This window comes from Ovis aries, chromosome 11 (genome assembly GCF_016772045.2).
Source record: "Ovis aries strain OAR_USU_Benz2616 breed Rambouillet chromosome 11, ARS-UI_Ramb_v3.0, whole genome shotgun sequence".
Lineage (NCBI taxonomy): Eukaryota > Metazoa > Chordata > Mammalia > Artiodactyla > Bovidae > Ovis > Ovis aries.
The window spans coordinates 23,005,054-23,020,241 of record NC_056064.1 but is presented as its reverse complement, the minus strand read 5'-3'; the positions used below and the strand labels follow the sequence as shown (position 1 = coordinate 23,020,241).

Here is a 15,188-nt window from a genome sequence, read left to right as displayed (position 1 = left end):
GGTTTAAAATTTTACATAGCCAAATCTTTAATTTTCCCTCTATGAAATTTGTTTTTATGCTTTAAAAAGTCTTCCTAACTTCAAACCAAATGAATATTCATATTTTATTCTCATTATTTTACTTTTTGAAAAATTGTTATTATTGTAAAACATTTATTTTTCTGAATGGTGTGAAACAGAGATCTAACTTAATTTTTTAATTTATTTATTTTAAGTGGAGGATGATTGCTTTACGATGTTGTGGTGGGCTTTGCCACACATTGACATGAATCAGCCACGTGTGCACATATGCCCCCCCATCCTTAGCCTTCTCTACAAATAGTTTATAAAGTAGCAGCATTTATTAAATGATTATTAAACTTTTGGCTTAACCAAAAGTTAAGCTTCATTATATACTGATATATGGATACGCTATGCTAGAATCTGTTTTTATACATAGATATAAATGCATACTAGCATCTGTTTTTAGGCCTTTTATTATTTTTTGCCAGTCTGTTCTTGAAACATAACCTTGCCATTTTAGTTACTGTAGCTTTGTAATGTGTTCTCATTCTACTGATGTGAGTTTACACACATTCCTTTTATATTTTATTCCTGTATACCTTTGGCTTTTCCCATCTACTTATGCTTTATACAAACTTCAGAATAATTTTCAATCCCACTGCACCCCCCAAAAAAATTCTTATGGTATTTTTTAGTTGAGATATAAGTAATATATAACATATTAGTTTTTGGTATAGAACATAAAGATTAGATATATGAATGTATTGTGAAATGATCACAACGATAAGTCTCACTTCAGTTCAGTCGCTCAGTCATGTGCGACTCTGTGACTTCATGGACTGCAGCACACCACACTTCCCCGTCCTTCATCAACTCCCAGGGCTGGCTCAAACTCATGTCCATCAAGTCGGTGATGCCATCCAACCATCTCATCTTCTGTCATCCCCTTCTCCTCCTGCCTTCAATCTTGCCCAGCATCAGCGTCGGGTCTTTTCCAATGAGTCAGTTCTTCCATCAGGTGGCCAAAGTATTGGAGCTTCAGCATCAGTCTTTCCAATGAATATTCAGGATTGATTTCCTGTAGAATTGACTAGTTTGATCTCCTAAGTTAATAGTAAGTCTAGTTAGTATCCATCACCACACATAGGTATACATTTCCTTTTTGTGTGAAGAGAACTTTGGAGATGTACTCTCTTACCAACTTTCAGATATACGATAAAAGAAAAAAAGGACATGTCTACAAATCTGTACGTCATCCTTGTGTAGGGGGGCATGCTAATTTTCTTTCTGTTGTTCCAGTCTTACTATATGCGCTGCCAGAAAGGAGCACTCTTCATGGTATTTTGATTGGAATTGCATTCACTTTAAAAATATCTTTGAAGAAAATTTGACATTGTTACAAGTTTTCTTATTAAAACAATGTATTCTCTGCACATCAGTACTTTTATGTCTCCCATGTTTTTTTATTGATTTTCTTGCTATAATGAATGGGATATTTTTTGGTACACTGTCTATATAGTACTTGGGGAAAGCTAACTTTTATTTTCAGCTATCACATCAAATTTTCTTACTAATTCTCTTCTTAGCTGATCATTTATTCATTAATTTATGTGATTTTTTTTCCCTTTTTTAATTTACTTTCACTGGGTTATAGTAGAATTACAATATTGTGTTAATTACTGTTATACAGAAAAGTGACTCAGTTATGCATCCTTTTTCGTATTCTTTTCCACTGTGGTTTATCATAAGATATTGATACGGTATATCCCAAGAATATGTAGTTCCATGTGCTACACTATAGTGCCTTGTTGTTTGTTCATTCCATGTATATAGCAGCTTGCATCTGCTAGCCCCAGACTCCCAGTTGCGCCATCTTTCACCCCTACTTCCCTTGGCACCCACCAGCCTATGTCCCTGACTCTCTCCTGTGTCACAGATCGGTTCGTTCATGTCATATTTGCGGTTCCACATTTAAGTGGTGGCATACGGTGCTCGTCTTTCTCTTTCTGACTTATTTCATTTTGTATGGTAAGCTCGAGTTGCGTCCATGTTGCTGAAAATGATATTATTTGTTCTTCTTTATGACTGAGTAGTATTCCATTGTGTAGAGGTACCACATCTTTATATGTGGTGTGTTTTAAATTAATGTTTTCTAAATTTGACTGGTCCTTTTCTTATTGGGATGAACCTTATTTGGGTTGCATTTTAGTGGTCTGCTACATTTGATGTGCTATTTTTTTACTTAGAGTGTTTATATCCATTTCCATAGTGGGCCTGGCCTCTCTTTCCTGTCTTTACTGCTTTTTTTCTTTGTGTATTGGAGTATTCTGGTGTACTGACTCTGTGCAAAGAAATGGGAAGCAGCTTTTCTTTTTCTGTGACCTGACAAGTATATAGAGTGTGTTACTTACAGAGTCATTCTTGACTGCAGTGCATTCTCTACCTTCAGCCTCTCAGCAGTCTTTTTACTCTGCCTTTGAGATATGTACAGAATCCAGCCGTTTAACAACGATTTCTACTAATACCACCCTAATCCAAAACAGTCCTTTCTCTTGCTTAGACTGTTAGTGTAGGCATGTTGTGATCTTCTCTCCCCTTCAGCCTAGTCTCAACACAACAGCCTGGGTGATCTTAAGATGTAAGTTGGGTTAGCTAATACCACTGCTCCAAGCCCCTCCAGAGGATTTCTATCTCACTCAGAAGAAAATATCAAGCCCTTGCCAAGGCTTACATCCTTTCTGACCTCATCTCCTACCACTCTCCGCTTACTCTTCACTGGCCAAACTGGCCTCCTCATTCTTTAATCATGCCAAACAACTCAGGCCTCTGGGCCTTTGCACTTCTGTTCTGCTGTTACCCAACTGCATAGCTTACTTCCTAAAGTCCTTCAGATTCCTGTTCAAGAGCCAACCTTATCAGAAAGTTCTCTACCAGTAATAAATGGTAAAGAAATGGACAGTCTACCCCAGGCACTCTCTGTCCCTTCACTGAACTTTTATTTTTCTTCTTAACACTTTCCATCACCTGCCTGACAAGTTGGATTTTGTTTTGTTTTCGCTTTGCCTGTTTATTGTCCTCTACCAGAATGTAAAAACTTTTATTTTATTTACTGTATACTCCCCAGAGCTTAGAACAGTGCCTGGAGGATGGATCCTGTTCCATACTATGAATAAATATTTACTGACTGAATAGGTGAATAAACTGAAGGAACTTACCTATAAAGGCACCTCAGCCTCTACTAGTTTTGTAAAGAAAGCCTCTGACACCTCCCTTTTTCTATTTCTTCCCTTAGTATGTGTTTTTTTTAAGGCTTTTTTAGGTTTTGAGTCCGTTTTCTAGGCAGAAAAAAAAATTTTTAGATAAGGTTATTAAGCTACAACAAATACATGCAATAAATAGTTCAACAGTGTTAAGTGTTTGATTCAAAGTATGAGTTTTGACAGAAATATGCGGTAGTGTAAACATCACCACAGTGAGGATATTTTCACCACTTCTTTCGTCAGTTTTCTTGACTGACCTTATCACAAGACATCATCCATTTCTCTAAAATCTTCACTTTTTCTTTCTGTGTTCTCTGACTTTTCTCTTAAAATGTTAGCTATTTGCATTTCTTCATTTTAAAAAACTACCTCTTATATTTATTGTCCTCTAATTTATTGACTTTTATCTTTTTTTCTTTTATTGTTCTTATACTTGTTTTTTTCTTCTGCTTGTGTTGAATCTGTGTTTGCTTATTTCTTACTAGTTTACTTAAAAGCTTTATGACTTTGAATATGTGATTACTAATACTTTGGGTGTACTCTAATCCATTTAGATAAATACTCTTCTAATGGTCATTTTTTAAGTAGTCTTTGATTATCATTTTGATTTTTTTTTCTTTTTGATTCTAAAGTTATTTGGAAGTTTGTTTTTAAAGTTGGACTTCTTAAATTGTTGTTATTAATTTCTACTTTGGGATTTTTTTTCTTTAGAATTTAATTTATTGAGGTAAAATTCGTATAACATAAAAATTAACCATTTAAAGTGAACAATTCAGTGGCATTTAGAACATTCAGTGTTGTACAACCAGTACTTCTATACTCATTGCATTTTAATTCCAGTTGTTGATCTCTGATTTTTAAAATAAAATGCATTAAGTTCTTTTTCTCTGCTTATCAAGTGGAAAAATTAAATAGGATATAACTAGCTTTCAGTGTAGTTAGGATTGTGTTTAGCTGCAAGATGCAGTAACAATAACTTAAACAAGATAGATTTCCCTCTCAAGTGTAGGAAGCCCAGAGGTTTTGTATTTGACACTCCATGGTGTCATGGACCAAGTTTCTACTTTTTTGATGTGCTTTTTACTTGGTTTTCATTTCCAACAACCTCTTAAAGTCTAAGATAGCTGTTGAAATGCCAGCCACTTCATCTGCTTGCAAGCCTGTGTGAAGTAGAAACAGTTAAAGAAGGAATGCAATTAAAAAAATTTTTTTAATAAGGGCCTTCCCTGGGAGTTCATACACATTACAGTCTACATTCTACTGGCCAGAACTGAGTCACTTGGCCAAACCTAACTGCAGTGTAGACTGGGAAATATTTTTATTCTATTAATAGTTAGACCATGAAAAAAAGTGTTAGTCACTCAGTTGCATCCAATCTTTGCAACCCCATGGGGTGTATGAGGTGAGGTGAGGTGAAGTCGCTCAGTCATGTCCAACTCTTTGGGGACCCCGTGGACTGTAACCTACTAGGCTTCTCTGTCCATGGGGTTCTCCAGGCAGGAATACTGGAGTGGATTGCCATTTCCTTCTCCAGGGATCTTCCCCAGGGACCAAACCCGGGTCTCCCGCATTGGAGGATCGAACCCGGGTCTCCCGCATTGGAGACAGACGCTTTAACCTCTGAGCCACCAGGGAAGCCCTGTATACACAGCTAAAAATCAAGGGCTCTATTACAGAGGAAGAGAAGGAGGACAGACGATGGGAAACAACTGGCAGTCTCTGCCACACACCCCCATGCAGAAGTGCACGACTTCCTGCTTCCTCCTCTCACCACTCCCTCGTTGCCTAGTTTGTATAGGTATCACAGGTTGTCAGTGAGACTTTAGTTTATCTGAGAACGCCTTTCTTTTGCCCTTCTACATGAGTAGGGCACTGTGGGGCACACAAGTATGAGGCCAATCAGGTTTGTGTGGGTTCTTTCGTTTTGTTTTGTTTTTTAATGCTAATAGGATTATTTTTTCTCATTGTCCGTGGAAGTTAAAGACTGAACCAAGGTATGTCTCAATCACACATGGCAAATGTCTGATAGGTGCGTTTTCATTCTGTGCCAAAGACAGGCATTACTAATTGATCACAGCACTCTTTCCCACTGAATGCAAATTTGTATTCATTAAAAATAAATAAATAAATAAAGCCCACTTTTTTTTTTTTGCCATCTCTAATGAAGGTGTTGGTTTCAAATTAAGTGTTTTAGCATGAGCTTTGAATATGGAGCAGGAAATGGCAACCCACTCCAGTATTCTTGCCTGGAAAATCCCATGGACGGAGGAGCCTGGCAGGCTGTAGTCCATGGGGTCACAAAGAGTCGGACACGACTTAGTGACTTCACTTTCTTTCACTTTTGAATATTCAGGCTCCAAATGTCTCTGTTACTCGGGAAAGTTTACTTTTCCTCCCCTCCACCCCTTTCCTTTCTCATTTTTTAAATTATTGCTCTTTTCCCATCAGTCTTGATCTTTCTGGAATAGCTTTTTAAAGATTTACTCTCCCCTGCCCATTATTTTCATCTCTAAATTCTCCTCTGTGTTAGAGAAGAGACTCAACCAAGTCATGCGTATCAGTAATTTGCTTTTCTTTTGCTATATTTAACTGCTGCTTATAGCCTTACCTATAGTTTTTCCTGATCACTTTCTCATATGACTGCCTTCTCTAGATTGAAATGCAGTTTACTTTGTTTGTGTGTGTGTGTGTTGTTGTTGTTGTTGTTTTTTACTTGTTTATTGAAGTTGAACCTTCATTAAGTAATATGCACTACTTTTGAGTTCAGTACCTTTTACATATGGTTATATTCATGCTAACTGTGACCCCCATCAAGATACAGAATATTTCTCGAATCCCAGCAGGCTTTGTTATGCCCCCTCCCTTCCCTCCTCTTAACAGAAGTAACAGTCATCCTGACCTTGTTCACTGTCTGTTAGTTTTGCCTGGTTTTGATGTGTGTATAAATAGAACGATATTGTATTCAATACATACCCCTTGTTTCTTTTGTTCAGCACAATCTATGAGAGATTCATTCAGATTATTACATGTAAGAGTAGTTCATGCTGCATTAGTGCTGTGTAGCATTTTGTTGTATCAATACACTACAGTTTGCTACTTCTACTGTTGATGGACGTTTCTTTTACCAGTCTTGGTTATTATGAATAAAGCAACCATGGACATATACTCTGTTTCTCTTTGATGCGTACCTAGGAATGGGCTTGTTAGGTTGTAAGGTAGATGTGTGTTTAACTTCAGTAGACACTGCCAAGAAGATTTCCAAGGAGCTTGTACCAGTATACATGACCATCTGCAATATAAGAGAACTTCAGTTGTTCCACGTATTTGCCAACTCTTGGTTTTAATTTGGTTTTGGTTTTCATTTTAGCCTTTCTGGTGGGTGTACAGAAGTATCTCATTGCGACTGTGATTCACATTTCCCTGGTGAATAATGATGTTGAGAACCTTTTCTTCTGCTTTTGGTCACTTGGATGTCCTCTTCTATGGAGTGCCTGTTCCTGACTTTTGCCCATTTTTCCTTTCAGTAGGCTTGTCTTTTCTTATCAATTTATAGAATAATTTTTAAAGTACTCTGAATGTAAGTCCTATGTTGGGTATACATGTTTGTATTAAAAATACCTTCTCTCACACTTGGCTCATATTTTCACTTTTAATGGTATCATTTGATAAACACAAGTTCTTAATTTTTATGAAGTCAAATTTATCAATGTTTTTCTTTAATGGTTAATGCTTTTTGTGTCCTGTGTAAGAGCTATTTGCCTACAAGATCATGAAGATATTTGTCTGTTCTTTTCTTCTAGAAGTTACATTATCTATCATTCACACTTAGGTCTGTAATCCATCTCAAATTAATTTTTGTTTGTGGCATGAGGTAGAGACAAGGTTAATTTTTTTCTATACAGGAGCATTTTCCATTGCTTGAGCATCGTTGACTTACTATGTAACACACGTGACTCTCTGTTGGGGTCTATCTCTGGACTTTATGTTTTGTTCCAATGGTCTATTTATCTCTCCTTGTGTCATTACTGTTGAAGATTAAATGAAACAGTCCAGAGTTTTTGCAATGACTGTTCTAGAGAGATACTCACTTATTCCCTACATTGGTATCCTTCTGTTCAATTTAATACCTTTTCATACGTTAGGTGATTTTTTTTTCCCCCATCCTTTTTTAGGCAGTCTGTACTTGTTCATATTGGGATCTCAGGTTGGGGTCTGTTAAGATTTTCAGGTGCGTATAAAAGGAAAAGAGGAACATTTGATTTGCGCTGCTGGTGTTAAATACTTCTAGAGTGGAAATTAGAGCTGGAGATAGTCATGGCAAGGAGCTAACCCTTCTCTTTGCTGTAATAGACCAATTTCGTGTTCTCATTCTGGGGTTCTTGCCTCTTTAAGAAGCCAAGTTCAGCTTTGTTTTCCTCCTGTCTCACGTGGCCAACCACAACAGTTGTAATCCAGCAGCCACTAAGCTTCTTCTGATACCCTGGTGAGTCTAGTTGTGCCCTTCTGAGTGGATCAGAACCCACCTTGGCTCTTAGCTTAATTGCTCCAAGAAAAGGGCATCAGTGGGGTATGGCTGCTGAAGTCTCTTCTGTGTACTTATCAAGCAGGCAAAGGGTTGAACATCAGTTGTTCTTTTCCTCATTCCAGTCCCATCTGCAGTTTGTCTTACAGAAAATTCCTCATAGTTTCTGGTATGTGGTTGCCTAGTACTGATATATACTTTCTTTTTTCTTTTTCTTTTTTTTCCTTCAGTCATTTCAGTGGAAAACTAGAAGGGTGGACAGAATAACTAGATCCATGTACTTAAAGCCATTCTAATTACAAGTCAGTGCTAGATTTTTTTTAAATGAGTTTCTTTATGGGGCCAGGGGGGTGTGCAGTATGTGTACAGTGTGTGGAATCTTAAGCTTCCTAACGAGGAATCGAACCTGTGCCCCCTGCAGCAGAAGCAGAGTCCTTACCACTGGACCACCAGGGAAGTCGCCCTTTAAGTGAGCTTCTAGCCTTCCAAGTTGAATACTTGGAAAGTTCACTGATCTTCTGAAAGTAAGTGTTGGTCTTTTTGTGTTTGGTCTCAGCTCTGTAGCTTGGTATCTCCCCCCACCGCGCACAACCGGCACACGAGTAGAACCATAACCCAAAGGCCCAGTAAGCGGCACTGCAGAAGATGAAGGCAATGACAGACACCCAGAATGAAGTCGGAGGGCTTGTTTTGAAATTCACGGGTTACCTACGATCTGCTCATATGCCTTTATTTAATAAAATTGCCGCCTCGTGTTTCTTGCCAGCTTGTCAGGAGAAACTGACCCTGGGATGTGGAATGACCCAGAATCTTGTGCTCTTGTCGAGCCAGAGCCCCTTCCCAGGCTAGCTTGTTGAAGACCCAGCTAGGGAGCAGTTGGCTTGCTATAGTCTTTGTAAGCCTAGTGCTCCTTATGATACTCAGGAATTGCTAAGTAAATAAGAATACATATTTAGAAATCTATGGCGCTTTACACCTAGCTTTTTTTGTTTGTTTTGCTTTCTAATGTAGCTAAGGTACATAGATTTTCTGTGTTTCATTTTTATTCTTCATTCTCTTGTGGGGAAAAAACAGAGAAATTTTATATTTTCTACTTTGTAATTCAAATACGAGAACCCAGAACAGGACCCCCCCACCCCTGAGTAATATTTTTTGAGGCAGAAAGCAGTAATAGGAAAATGTAACTCAGAAGACCCTGAGCTTCAATGGTAAAGATACCTCCTTTCTCCAAGAATTAGGCCTGATCAGGGTTTAGCCCCACTCATTTGGAATGCGAGGGGATAAATCACAACTGAAGACCTTGGCACTTCTGTAAGAAATTTAAATAACAGGCAGACATATAGAGATTCGTAAATATGTACTTGGTGCCAGCTAAACCACAGAGAAGATACTGCATTTGTGGCCCAGGGAAGTTAAATATTTGTGGTCAACTTAAAATTCAACATAAAACTCTCATCTGTGATGGAAACTATCCAGAAACTGCATGGAGGGCGTGCTAGCTGCATACGCTCTCAAAGGCCTCTCCTCTCACCCCGCCGGGCTGGAAGAGCAGGCCCCTGCCCCTTCCTCCATGCTGCGTAGCTGGCAATCCTTGTTAGGAGAGAAGGGATTCCCTCGCACTCCGGGTACCTACCCCAGAAGGTAAGGCCATCTCTGCTTTGTGGCTCACTCCTTCACATCTGATCAAACAGCACTTGATCTAGGGGCCTTCTTCTGTCCGTGTTAAACAGCCGCCCTCTCTGCTAACCTGTTGCTCTCTGTCCCTCTTACCCTACTTTATTTTTTCCTAGTTCTTCCCACTACTTGTCCCTGTATTTGTTTGCTAGTTTCTCGTTTCCCAAGAATGTTAAGCTTCCTGACAACATGAACATAATTTTATTGACTATTGTATCCCTTGTGCCTCAAATAAACCCTCCTGTGCAGAGCAGTTGCTTAATAAATATTTATTGAATGAATTCAGTAGAATACTTGAAAATGTTTGGGGAAGTACAGTCCAGGGAGCCAAAGAATTGTTGTCCCCTGATCCTTGGAATAGGGTACCATCACAGCAGAAGCTCAGACTGTGAGATCAGCCGGAAGCCCCTCAAATACCCTACAGTTGTGTGGCATCTGCGTAAAGGCCCTGCTAGGGAGACAGGCCCTTGCAGACAGTGCATGCGCCTTCAGGTGTACCGGGCGCCTCTTGCCATAAAACCGGGGTTACAAGTGGAGATGGAATTAATACAACCTGATTTTCGTTAGAAAGTGTGACCGCGTTTTGTGTTGAGGACCCACTGATGTTGTCTGCTCTGGTGTGGGAGTCAGGGCAGCATGCAGACTGGAGCACATGCGTGTACTGCTCCCTTTCTTTTTTACATATATGACTTTCTCATGTTGGCTGTGCTGAGTCTTCACTGGTGTGCGGGCCCTTCTCTGACTGCGGCGAGCAGGGGCCGCTCTTCACGGCAGCGTGAGGGCTTCTCACTGTGGTGGCTTCTCTCGTTGCGGAGCACAGGCTCTCGGCTGCGTGGGCTTCAGTAGCTGCTGCACGTGGGCTCAGTAGTTGCGGCTCCCAGGCTCCAGAGCACAGACAGGCTTGGTAGTTGTGACTCACAGGCTTAAACACGAGGCATGTGGTAAAAAACAAAAGTCAAAATGAAGAGTACAAATGGCTGAATTTTAAAAACAACCTTCCCACCTCTCGTTTCTACAGCCTCTGCCAGCCTCGTTGCCAGTTTCTGGGGTGGCCGGCAGAAGTATTTGTGCACATACTGCCATGTATGATTAACTGTGGCTCTGTACCTTTTACATATATCGAACCCGTGTCTTCTGCATTGGCAGGAGGATTCTTTCCCACTGAGCCACCAGGGAAGCCCTCGCATTCTTTCTGGATATGTCAGTGCAGTCCTCGGGGCCCAAGCCTGTTGTCATTTGAGACCCTGCCTGGTTGAGGGTCTGTGGTTGCTGAGCACTCCCGGGTGTGTCGGACCTGATGGTGACTGATGGACTTTACTGATGAACAGTTTTTCGTCTGTCTGCTTTCCCTTGCTGCTTTTGCTGAGTCTTTGAGTCATCCCAACACTGAGAGATTCCGCTGCAATAAACATGGTTGGTTTTCTGGATCTATTCCAGAACCTTACTGTTGATGATCTTTAGCATTTGGTATGAAATGTGCTACACAAATGAAGTTGACGATCTCTCAGATGTGCTGTTTTTCTTTTATGGCAATGTGTATATCACCATTTATGTAAATATATGTAACAGGTATAGAGCCGTAGTTAATCATACGTGGCAGTATGTGCATAAATACCTCTGCCGGCCACCCCGGAAACTGGCAACAAGGCTGGCAGAGGCTGTAGAAACGAGAGGTGGGAAGGTTGTTTTTAAAATTCAGCCATGTGTACTCTACGTTTTGATGTTTGTTTTTTACCACGTGTCTTGTGTTTAAGCTATTACTGAACAGCTTCCATTTGTCCCGGTACTTGAAGCCCAGGTGCCACCACCTCTTCAGTGGCTCCTAGAAGAGATGCTGTCGTTGAACTTCTCTTCTGCTTTGTCAGCAGCAAGAATGACTTTAGTCCGTGTAACAGAATTCAGTGACGGGATTCAGTTTTAGCTCTGTGTCGTCCATTTTAAAACAGTTTAGGCTGTGTGTAGGTACACTAATACAGGCTGGTACAGAAATTTTGTGTCTCTGTCTTACCAGCATGAAGCCCTGAAACTATACTAAGCAGTTTATAATTGTTCGTATGCCTTTCTGTGTGTGTATGTCAAGTAAACAGCATTCAGAGTTGCTGGCTCACTGTCTCTAAGCCTGTTCTTAGTCTGATGACTTGGAAAGATTTGGTAAAGAATCAGAAATAGACTCCAGCAGCAGCTTTTTTGGTTTCTTTTTCAAATCCTGTGAGGAGAATAGATCAGATGAGACACCGTCAATGCTAATGCCATTTTGCCAGAGTGACCTGCAGAAAAGTCTGATTAAAAGTCTCGTTACGAATCATAATATTCATTCTGCTCCATTCAGATCATAAGAAAACTACACCTAAGTTATTCATTCCATCTGGGCCTGAGTTTACGCTCTGTGAAATGAGAATGCTAGTAGTCCCCTCCTAAGATTTTGACATGGATTAAATCAGATAACATATGTGAAAATGCCTAGATTCTAAATATAAAAGTCTCTGTCTCTGTGTATATACACATATATATGAAATTGAAAGTGTTAGTCACTTAGTCATATCTGACTCTTTGGGATCCCATGGACTGCAGCCCACCAGGCTCCTCTGTCCATGGGATTCTCCAGGCAAGTATACTGGAGTGGGCTACCGTTTCCTTCTCCAGGGGATCTTTAGGACCCAGGGATTGAACCTGGGCCTCCTACATTGCAGGCTGATTCTTTACCATTTGAGCCATCAGGGAAACCCTTATACATACTCTTTATACTGATTGGAGCCGCGATTAAGACGACCCCAAAGAAACGACCAGGTACAGCCCAGTCCTGCTCAGACTCCCGCGTATCCTCCCCCCTGCCGTGCAGTGTATGTGTTTCTCTTGCTGTTTTCTGTAGTTCATAAGGACTGCCCCTGGTCCTCCACCACCTCACTTCTCCACTCTTTCAGCTCTTGCCGTTATCTTGTGGCTTTGGGTGTCAGAAAACTGTTAGATTTGCCTTTTAGGCTAAGATGCAGGCCCAGGCCCGGCAAGTAATTAGGCAGAACTCAGGTTGATTTTCAGATGGCAAAGCAGGGGCGCTTAACAGCTGTGTTAGCCCAGGAGTCTCCCATCACAGACACCTGCAAGTGAGGGTTTGTGAGCCCTTGAGGGAGAATGGCAGACACCACTTTGGAAGTAAAGTTATGCTGTCCTGGGCGCCCTAGCACCTCCTGTGCTGGCCTCCGTCGGCACCGTTGCTCTGCAGTCCCACCCTCCTCTCGGCCCTGGCACTTAGTCCCGTGAACATGCCACCTGCCCTCTCTCTCTCTCTGGCCCCATCCTTTAGCTGCCCGATTTATTTTTTCCACATCCTCACCCTCTTCCAGTTCCAAGCTAAATAGCCCTCACAGATGGCTTGTTCCATCAAAGCTGTTTAAGAACACAGGACAGTGAGCCGAGGTCCAGAGGAGCTGCCAGAGCCCCAGGCTGCCCATCCCATGGAGGCCCCAGACAGCTTTGTCGTCAGCTCCCTAGAAGTCCACGGGCAGGGAGCAGAAAGGCTGGCAGGTTGGGTGGTGGAGTGTCTCCTGAACACTGTAATCCTCTACAGCTAGCAACTAGTTCTCACTTAGATTTACAAGTCAGAGCCTGGAGCCGGCTACATCGCATACTCCATTTTCCACAGGAGACTGAGCACTTTGCTGTTGGCATCTCTCCCCACTTTTTTACAGCATGGAAACCCAGCAGGAAATGGCAGTCCCGTTTGTGTTTTGGATCATGGTCTGAGTCCTTACTGAACCTCTTGTGAACTCCTGGAGAGGCCTAGATCCCTGCTCTGCCTGACCTGAAGGGCAGTATTCCCAGCTGTCAGCACATCCTTGGGAAGCGGGTGAGCCTCAGACGCCTATTAGAAATCCTGCCGAGGAGAGAGGATCCAGAATTTCACTCTTTCTTTCCTGTCAGCAAGGACACGGAAGTTTCCTGTCTGCCTTGTCATCAGCTTCAGAGCATTTTCTCCTGCATGTCCCCACATACGACGCAGTGGTCCGCAAGCTTCTGCCCCAGGCACCGCCTCAGCACCCGCCTTCCCTCCGTCATAGTCAGCGGGGTCCGGGCAGTTCTGTCCTCGTGACAAGGCGGCCCTTTCCTTGTCCTCCCAGTTATCCCAGTGGGACTTGCGACCTCGCTGGTCACAGTCTCCCTCTCTGTCCCTTCCTTCTCCCACTTCCCTCTCCGACTGCAGCCTTTGTAAGTAGATTCCTCTCTGAGGTCACTGAGGAAGGGCAGCGTGTGCCTTTTGCTGTGGTACAAGTCTCCTTTCCCTCAGAAAGCGGAGTTCCCTGGAGAGCCCCCTCCCTTCCTCCGTTAGAAGCCCTGCTACACTCGGGCATAATAGGGCAGGGAACGGTGTTGTGTGTGGAGCCGGGCGGAGGGAAGTTAACTCTCAGCTGGAGAGCAGGGCGGTTGAAGAAGCGTCCCCTGGAAAGAGCAGAAGAGAAGGGAAGGGAAAATCCTGTGAGAACTCGGTCTCTCAGCATCTCCTCCCTCAGCCTGGCCTCTCCACTGAGAAGGAAGCTGTTGTTCTCTCTCCTCTGCCTTCATGCGTTGCTCCAGGATCAAGGGTTGCTAGGTGAACCACACACCCTGCTGCTCTCACTGTGAAAGTCTCTCAGATTGACAGGTTTGTGGACCCTGTGGGGACCAGGAAGGAGCTTTGACTTCCTTGTCTTGTCCCCAGGCTCTCTGATGGGCTTTTTTTCTCTGCAGTCCATCCCGGGTCCAAGACTGCAGAGAACTTTGCAGGGATACTCACGTGTGTGTTTTAACTTGACATCCCCTAGTGACAAGTTTCCCGTATTCATTCAGCTCATCAGCTGACCAGGTGAGGTCTTACCTGCGCTGTGTCTGGGGAAATGAAATGAGCTGAATGACAGAGCAGGTAGCCCGAGAAGGTTTGGATTTGAGTGTTGCTGCTCGATGGCACCCCTCTCCAGTACTCTCGCCTGGAAAGTCCCATGGATGGAGGAGCCTGGTGGGCTGCAGTCCATGGGGTCGCTTTCGCTTTCACTTTCACTTTTCACTTTCATGCATTGGAGAAGGAAATGGCAACCCACTCCAGTGTTCTTGCCTGGAGAATCCCAGGGACGGGGGAGCCTGGTGGGCTGCCGTCTGTGGGGTCGCACAGAGTCGGACAAGGCTAAAGCGACTTAGCAGCAGCAGCTCTTGCCTGTAGCTTAGCCATGCTCCCATTTGGTTCCTGTTCATCTGCATGTGAGTTCATCAGAATTGTTTCTTTTGTTCTAGGAGTGGGCCATTGGGCTCCTGCTGGGCTGGGGGCGGGTGGGGCAATATATCCTTGTGTGAAACGGACTTCGCAGTAGGTCCCTTTCTCCAAAACTACCGTTACTTCCTAAGAGGCTACAGAGTATAATGGACTTTGGAGTAAGACACCTGCTGTGTGCGTGCTAAGTCACTTCAGTCATGTCTGACTCTGAGACCCTATGGACTGCAGCACGCCAGGCTCCTCTGTCCATGGGATTCTCTAGGCAAGAAAAGAGTACTGAAGTGGCTTGCCTTGCCCTCCTCCAGGGGATCTTCCTGACCCAGGGATCGAATCCCGTATCTTGCGTCTGTCTCTTGTATCGGCAGGCGGGTTCTTTACCCCTAGCGCCACCTGGGAAGCCCGGAGTAAGACACAATGGGTTTAAATTCCAGCTTTGCCCCCGACTGGGTGTTTGTTTCCTCCGGGCTTCAGTTTCTTCTTCATCTTTCCG

The 15,188-nt window shown here is 42.7% G+C and overlaps 1 protein-coding gene and 1 non-coding gene across 6 annotated transcripts in view; one reads left to right on the top strand and one right to left on the bottom strand.

Annotated features, from left to right (window-relative positions):
* The window catches only part of SMG6 (SMG6 nonsense mediated mRNA decay factor), a 201,269-nt gene that overhangs the window by 151,515 nt on the left and 34,566 nt on the right, over window positions 1–15,188 (top strand). The gene's annotated exons all lie outside the window — the stretch shown is intronic.
* On the bottom strand, window positions 1,224–1,333 carry LOC114117044 (U6 spliceosomal RNA). Its single transcript, XR_003590839.1, has one exon. It is a non-coding gene; the product is annotated as a U6 spliceosomal RNA (small nuclear RNA).